Here is a 7,001-nt window from a genome sequence, read left to right on the forward strand (position 1 = left end):
TTGAGTGATGCTAAGTGGATACAAAATCGATATGAGCAATTGATGCTCATTGATGAAAAGAGGATGAATGCAGTTTGTCATGGGCAACTTTATCAGAACAGAATGGCCAAAGCTTTCAATAAGAGGGTAAGACCGATACAATTCAAACCGGGGCAATTGGTATTGAAGCGCATATTCCCATGTCAAAATGAAGCTAAGGTAAAATTTGCACCTAACTGGCAAGGGTCTTACATGGTTCATCGAGTACTGACTGGAGGAGCATTAATTCTAGCAGAAATGGATGGCGAGGTTTGGCCGAAAGCTATCAACGCAGATGTCATCAAGAGATATTACGTCTAGGAGCTTTCATTTGTTTGTATGTAATTTCTTGTAATGCCTTTCTATGTAATGAAGCTACGTTCCCTCGGCGGGATGCGTAAGAAACCTATATCAAGTTTGGTCTTTTAAAATAGAAATTTCCAAAATCTGCATTTGTTTGTAATTTGAACTACTCCTGAACTGATTCCCACGGTGGGATACGTAGGCGGCCTACACGGGCCTCGGTCACATTATTAGAAAACCTCAATTTATTTTGCTTGTAATTTGAACTACGCTTGACCTGATTCCCTTAGTGGGATACGTAGGCAGCCTATATAAGGCTCGGTCTCGTTATTGTAAAAGCTCAACATCCTCCTATGCCAGAAACTGGGATAATTTTTAAGGGCATCATCGCAAGCGACATCGAGAGACATGAAAGAGTATATGGTCAACAGAGTCATCAGGCAAAAGGAAGACTTTGGAGAAAGGACACTCGCTTTGTTTCACAATGTGTCACAGTCCCAAGTGCAGCAGAAATTATTTCTCAATATATACATATTTTTATACGTACTTCTTTTTGAAATAATATGATTTTTTATCAGATAGTTTTATTAGTTAGCCAAGACTTATAAATGGGCGGAGGTTACAAGTCCAGACGAAGTTGGAAGCATGAAACGTCAAGAGTCAGATCTTCAAAGTCAACGCGAATTAACCTCCCCCCCCCCCCCCCCCCCCCCCAAAAAAAAAAAAAAAACTTACAAATTTTCTTTGGATGCAGATTTCCAAATTGCGGAAGCTGAAATATGCAATGTTTACAGCCTTGCAAGGATTGCGCGTCGAACGGTTTGAGCTTTCTTATAACAATTATGCCTCTCGAGTATCAATAATTTTCGAGATTTGCAATAAATTAATGCTTGAGTCTTGCAAACGATTTTTCAAACGTATCGATGCATAAATATTTCCTATTACTTTCAAATGCCCTGCGAATGCTCGCGAATGCTCGCAAACGCACCGCGCACACATTGCATTATTACTTTCAAATGCCCTGCGAATGCTCGCAAACGCACCGCACACGCATTGCATTATTACTTTCAAATGCCCTGCGAATGCTCGCAAACGCACCGCACACGCATTGCATTATTACTTTCAAATGCCCTGCGAATGCTCACAAACGCATCACACACGCATTGTATTATTACTTTCAAATGCCCTGGGAATGCTCGCAAACGCACCGCACATGCATTGCATTATTACTTTCAAATGTCCTACGAATGCTCGCAAATGCACCGCACACGCATTGCATTATTACTTTCAAATGCCCTGCGAATGCTCGCAAACGCACCGCACATGCATTGCATTATTACTTTCAAATGCCCTGCAAACGCACTGCATCAATGCTCGCAGGCGCACTGTACATGCATTGCATTATTACTTTCAAATGCTCTGCAAACGCACTGCATCATTGCTCGCAAACGCACCGCACATTCATTGCATTATTACTTTCAAATGCCCTGCAAACGCACCGCATTATGCCGGCTTAGAAAGCCTCATTTCTCATAAATCATCGACTTAAATAGCCCATATTCATATCCGGTTTGAGGCCTCATTTTCATTTATCATCGCCAAAAGGCATCATTCTCATGAATCATCGGCCTAGAACCTCATTTGCATTAGCCGCTGCTAAGGCTATCATTTATTTAAATCATTGCAGCTTTTATGGGCTTATTTTACATCGCTTTGCTTTCGATATTTATTTTCACTGACTATTTTACCTAGCATAAGTTTTGCAGGAGCTTTAGCACAACGTGGAACTATTTCTTCGGCAGTGAACTGGGGCATTTTGTTGGGAAGGATGGTCAGACTTCCCGACAAGGGTCAAGGATCTACCTCGAACACTCATCTCCAACCCCAAATATTCCGCCTGCATTCTAGCACATTCAATTCTCAGGATTCTCGGGTTCTATCATAATACCCAGTGTCATCATAAGTCGACACTGGGACAATATTTTGCAAAGATTCGCACCAATCTGGATTCGTTATTCATAAGGTGTCGTAGTTATTCCAGAACTACACACGGCCTGATTCTCGTGCAGCCCGAAATATGAAGGCAACTCGGAGATCGGAGTTCGGCCATAATCCTTTCAAATTTTATTTACCCTTAGTCCTCCAAAATCCTTAGTTGGGACAAAATAGGCTATTAAGTCAACATCTTTGGCCAAAAATTCTTTCATCATTACCGGTCAAAGAGGGACAAGTTGTTGACACCCAATTTTGTCCCGCCTTCCCCAAAATATCTGTTTACGCTTCTAATATTTTTGGCAACTTTAAAAAATAATTATTTATATTTTACTATAATTATTAGCTTTTATTAATACCGGCGTTTCATTATTCTATTGCAGTCACTAGCTGTTATTATTTTTGTTACTTATCCTTATCATTATTATTATTATTATTATTATTATTATTATTATTATTATTATTATTATTATTATTATTACTATTATTATTCTTATTATTATTATTACCAGTATTATCATAATTTGCATTATAATCATTTCAACATTTTTACCACCTTATGCATACGCATCGCATTTATTTGCGCAGTTAAATAATAGTGTTTATTTACTGATATTATCGCACGACTATTACGACGTCATATAATTTTATTTTTTATCCGAGCACTAATAAATACATACGTTTATATTAAATATTATTTTGGTACACGTTACTATATAATTAATTAAAATAGGTCTTTTATCTAAATTTAGAAGCCCAAATTATTTCTTTCATCCAACCCATATTTTTAAGGAAAATTTACCTGTCATAGCTACCTCTAAGACTTATTTATGAATAATAACTACCTTATTTTTTATTTAATTTTTGTAGCTTAATTTTTTCAAAATTACATTTCATAACTGGTCCAGTAACTTTTGAAATACATGTACCTCTCTATTCTCCCTCACTACACATTTAAGATTTATCATCCTTTTCAAACCCTAAAAAAAAATTCTCTCTCCTCTCTCCCCTTCCCCTCACTGCTGCCTCTCTCCCTCCCTTTCTCTATCTCCAGCCTCTCACGTACCCCTCTCTCCTTTCTCTATCTACACCACCCACGCCGCTGTCAACACCACCACCACCACCACTACTATTACTACCGTCTCCATCTCCAAACTTGAAAAAAATCTTAAGCTTCTAGTTCTTCAGATCTGAACTCCGACACAGATAGTATATCAGATTTATACAACAAAATTGGTGAATCTTAGATGTATTTTAATTGTGGAAAAAGAGGAAGCAGTGGGTTTCACCAGAGCCGCCACCACCACCATCACTATTACTACCATCTCCATCTCCAAACTTGAAAAAAACCTTAAGGTTCTAGCTCTTCAGATCTGAACTCCATATGCTTCATGTATTAATGGTTTTTGGTGGTGGTTTAGTATTATTTTTGGAGTGAAGGAGAATAGTGGTGGATCGAAGAAAGGCGGCGGAGGAAGGAGGAGGTTTTTTCCAATTTGTTGTGGTGGTTCGGTAGGGTTTTTGGAGTGAAGTAGAATGGTGGATCGGAAGAAAGGCGGCGGAGGAAGGAGGAGGGTTTTCCAGTTGTTGTGGTGGTTCGGTAGAGTTTGTGGTTGTGGTGTTTCAGTATATTTCTATATATTTCGCTATATTTCAATGTACTATTTCAGTGTACTGTTTCAGCATATTTCGCTATATTTCAATGTATTTCTAATTTACGACACACTTTCTGATACATTTCATTGTATTCCATTGTATATACGCATACTACAATTTTATATTTCTTAAACAATCAACCATATTTCATTGTATTCGAGTGTATATTTTTCTGTATTTGGAAGTATTTCTAAAAGTTTGGAATGGAGCAATTTGGAGAGAGAAACGTGGGTTGTTATGGAACTTCAGCCGTTGCGTGATACATGGTTGATTTAATTTGACTTACCATGTAAAATGAAATAAGATAATATGTTCCATAAATACAACCTATGTTTACTCTGCCAAATTTTGTATTTTCGTGTATTTCAAAAACATGAAATACAACCGAATACAACAAAAACCAGCAAAAAACTTTTGAATAGAGTGATTTTGATAGAGAGACGTTAGCTGTAATGGAACCTCATGAGGTTTGCATGAATCATGGAACCATTAATACAAATTACCATATAATTTGAAAAAGATTTTTATTGCCATAAATATAGCCTTTTTTTATTCAACAGCCACGTTGTATTTCACTGTATTTCGTTGTATTTCACTGTATTTCGCTATATTTCACTGTATTTCAAAAGCGCGAGATACAACTGACATACAGCCAAAAGCAGCTACGAATTGTAAATCTTCAACTTATAGCTATAGCTTGTTAGAAGCTGTTAAAAGGTAGTTATTTGTGTAAGTTTTAATTCATCAACCCAATCCTGTGAGACCAACTTGCTACCCGTTAATAACCAGCCCACGTTTTAATTCATCCAGCCTACATTTCAATTCATTCAGCCGACCCAACTCACGTTTAAAATTCGTCAACACAGCCCACATTTAATACCCAGCCCACTAGACGAACCGACCCGACCAGCCCATCGTCTTAACCCGACCCGACCGGCCCATCTCACGTTTTAATCTCCTAAACCTAAAGCTAACCCTAACAGATCCGCCTCCCTCCCTTTTCTCTCTCTTCCCGCTCCTCTCTCTCCTCACTCCCTCTCTCTTCGTCGACCAAAATGGCTATTCCACAGAGCTCTTTCGATCCCCTCAGGTCGTGCATGGCCATATCGGGAAGGGAAATTAATGCTTGTCCCTTTCCCCGTCAGTTTTTCAATTCGTTGAAGAGGGTAAAGTTTGTTTTCTTCTTCTTTCTCTGTTGCTTACATCTGAAAAACCTTAATTAGTTTTGTTCATTCATGAACCCATCGTTTTTCTTATCAGTCCCTTTTTCACTTTCGGGTACAAGGTTTTAATGGGTTTCGTCTGCTTGTAGGTTTGAATCGGTTTCATTTTTATATTTTTTTCATAGTACGAGTTTAAGGGGATTTGTCTTCTTCATCTGTTTTCTGATCGAGGACAGAAAAAGGCCCCTAACGTGGTCGACCGAAAACCCTGCCCAAGATTTCAAATCCCAGCCCCAAACACTAATCTAAATCCTATAAATGATTGCTAGTTGAGTCGTTTAGGAAGAAGTTTTTTAGCCGCCTGTAATTCCCCCCTAAAAAAAAAAGAGCCTTTTAGCTGCCATCAAATCCCTAAAATACAAGTTCTGGTCAGCCACCCAAATTCCCTAAGATATTAGTTTTTCAGTAGTCGAAATATTTCTTGATATCGAGTCAAAGTACTCGTCTTTTGTTTTCGTTTGCCTTGGTATCGCTTCGAATCCGAGCACACACAAGTTTGGATTTGGTGGTGTTTCGAGTTAGATCGAAGGCTCAAACCCCACTTCGCTGCACTTGAAGAAGGTCAGTAATTCCCTTTTCTCTTTTATTTTTTGCATTTTTCTGTTTCTTTAGTTGCTGTGTGTTAGCTTAGTTTTATCATTTTGTGATTAAGAATGTTATGTAATGAGTTAGTTAGCTAAATAATGTTCTTTCTGTGTTAGTTCAGTTTAATAGTTAAGCCTATTTATATATTAGTTTTGGCTAGATTTTTTTTTTCTACATTAGTTTAGTTGAGCTTAAATTTTAATATGTCTTATGTGTTGTTATAGCAATGTCTGTCCTCAGTTAAGCCTGGTTTAGGTGTTAATATAGCTTGTTTTAGCTGAAAATGCCTTGGGTGTTAGTTGGCCTAATCTTCTTATGTTATCCATGTATTGTAGATAAATTTTTATTCTGGTTAGTTATGATCTATATACTATTTAGTTAGAGTTGATTAGCTTAGTTGTTATATGGAATGATTAGAGCATTGTTAGCTTTTAAATGCTATTATTAACGTGTGTTAGCTTAGTCTTTATTTTTAACATTTGAGCATATGATCTAATCCTGCACCGTGTTAGATATGGCCCTCGGTTGATTAAATGTGATAAGTGATACTGTAAATGATCTAAAAGTATTGATATTAGGTGTCCTGCCTGTCTTCTATGTTGTTTTGGCCTTGTTAAGTTAATTATGTCTAGAAAATTTAGCTATTATGCCTTATGCCTGCTAATTCGAACCCCTTTTGGTAAATGAATAATAAGGACTCATGTTGTACTTATTTGCTCCTGCACTAAGGATCATGTCCTAGCTTTGTTGGTTTATCTAAACATGGGACCGAAAGACCTGTCTGCTGTGCTATCTGATTTACTATTAGTTCAGATGATCTGAATCCCCAGAAAATGCTTAAAAGAGATTTAAAAGGATTTTAAGTCCAGTTTCAGTATCTGAAAACTCTTGTCAATGTTCTGCTAAATTTGGAAGGCTACCTGATGTGCTTTGTTTGATAAAAATACACGTTTTTATGCCACGTGATCATTTCTTGTTGAACTTAAACCTGCTTGTGCACTTAAGGACATTGTATGAGTTGGAATGCTATGTAATCTCGCATGATGCTTTGTTTTTTTTTTTGGTCCATGTGAAGGTTAAGATCACTATGTCTCACTAGTATGACTAAAAAGAATATCAAAAAGTATGTTGATGTGGTTTATATTGTTGTACACTGATCTGGTGGTTCGTTTGTTTTCACTTTGGTCCCTTGATGATGCCTACATAGGATTCTTTATGTGTTAA

The sequence above is a fragment of the Lycium barbarum genome, chromosome 9, assembly GCF_019175385.1.
Source record: "Lycium barbarum isolate Lr01 chromosome 9, ASM1917538v2, whole genome shotgun sequence".
In the NCBI taxonomy this organism is placed as follows: Eukaryota; Viridiplantae; Streptophyta; class Magnoliopsida; order Solanales; family Solanaceae; genus Lycium; species Lycium barbarum.